The sequence below is a fragment of the Gekko japonicus genome, unplaced genomic scaffold (assembly GCF_001447785.1).
Source record: "Gekko japonicus isolate JY-2015 unplaced genomic scaffold, Gekko_japonicus_V1.1 scaffold4817, whole genome shotgun sequence".
NCBI classification, from domain to species: Eukaryota; Metazoa; Chordata; class Lepidosauria; order Squamata; family Gekkonidae; genus Gekko; species Gekko japonicus.
The window spans coordinates 20,777-22,793 of record NW_015170415.1 but is presented as its reverse complement, the minus strand read 5'-3'; positions in this window follow the sequence as shown (position 1 = coordinate 22,793).

Here is a 2,017-nt window from a genome sequence, read left to right as displayed (position 1 = left end):
CTGGCCCAGCCGAACTGCACGCACGAGCACACACGGGCTGCGCCGGAGCGTGGCCTGAAGGGACAGGCAGCTCAGCAAGGAATGAGACGTATATCCCCTCCTCCACCACCACCCCCTTCATTATTTCTTTCTCCATCTGTTTCATTTCCCCCTGCAGCACCAGCACCAGCAGCGGGAGAAGGAAATCAGTTGTAGGGGATGCAGAAGGGGTGGGGGGGATGCATTGCCGTGGCAACACTAATGAAGCAATATATTTTTTTTTTGCTCCAAACTTCAAAGGAAACATTCCCTTTGCACTGAGGCCCAGGATTCTGAATGCTTATTCCCATGGCCTAGAGTTGCCAAAAGGCCACGGTGGCTCAGCGGTTGAGACGCTGAACTGCAGGCTGTGGAAGGTCGGTAGTTCAGCAGTTCGAGACCCGAGTGTGCCGCATGATGGAGTGAGCTCCCATCTCTAGTTCCAGCTCCTGCCAACCTAGCAGTTCAAAAGCAAGAAACTGCAAGTAGATAAAAAGGTACCGCTTCGGTGGGAAGGTAACAGCGTTCCATGCGCCTTGGTGTTTAGTCACGCTGGCCACATGACCACAGAAACGTCTTTAGACAGTGCTGGCTCTTTGGCTTTGAAACGGAGATGACCCTAGAGTTGGATTTGACTGGCTTTCGAGCAAGGGAACCTTTACCTTTATTCTGAAATACCCCATATCAATCACAGGTTACTTAGAAATTCTATGGAATTGACAAGCTGAACATTATAAGCAACATTATCTGTAATAGCAATGTTATGCACTGCTTTATTCGTTTATGCTTGTTATTTCTTCTGTATGCTTGAACTTTCTTTCAATAAAAAATTTATTAAATCGTGTAAAAAAAACGGTGCCAGTGGACTCAAACTAATGGTCCTAATGTGTGTGCGTGTGTAAAAGTAACATCAAGTCGCAGCCAACTCATGGCTACACCTCTGATTAAGCAGAGGTGGTTTGCCATTGCCTTCCTCTGCAAAGCCTTCCTTGATGGTTCCCATCCAAGTCTTGACCCTGCTTCGGTTCCGAGCTCGGATGAGAGTGGGCCCTATTATAACATTCTACATTGAGAGCCATTTTGGTGCAGTGGTTAAGTGCACAGACTCTAATCTAGAATCGGGTTTGATTCCCCACTCCTCCACTCGCACCTGGCTGGATGACCTTGGGCAAGCCGTGGTTCTGATCACAGCTGTTCTTGAAAAATAGTAATTTCTGTCAGAGCTCTCTCAGCCCCGCCTACCTCCCAGGGTGCCTGTTGTGGGGAGGGGAAGGGAAAGGAGTTTGTAAGCCACTCTGAGACACCTTTGGGTAATGAAGGGTGGGGGATAAATCCAATCTCCTCTTCTTCTTCTACATTCCATGGTCCTAACAGAAGGCATCATTTCATGGACTGTGACCTTGGCCTTTTGGATTTTACTCTTCTCACCTGGTAACTGCTGGGCATCTATACTGGGCAGCAGGTTTCGGGTACTCACAGCTGCTCTGCACCCTACAGAGGCTTGCAAGTTGTGAAGAAGAAGAAGAAGAGGAGGAGGAGGAGGAGGAGAAGATTGGTTTTATCCCCCGCCCTTCACTACCCAAAAGAGAGGCTTACAATCCCTTCCCCTCCCCGTAGCAGACACCCCGTGAGGTAGAAGGGGCTGAGAAAGCCAGTTTGGTATACTGGTTAAGTGCGCAGACTCTAATCTGGGAGAACAGGGTTTGATTCCCCACTCCTCCACATGCAGCTGCTGGTGGGACCTTGGGTCAGTCACGAGTTCTCTCAGAGCTGTCCTTGAAAGGGCAGTTCTCGAGAGAGCTCTCTCAGCCCCACCTACCTCGCAGGGTGCCTGTTGTGGGGAGGGGGAGGGAAAGGAGATTGTAAGCCGCTCTGAGACTCCGAGTGAAGGCCGGGGTACCAATCCAATCTCTTCTTCTTCTTCTCGAGAACTGCCCTTGAGAGACCAGCTCTGAGAGAACTTGTGACCGACCCAAGGTCACACCAGCAGCTGCATGTG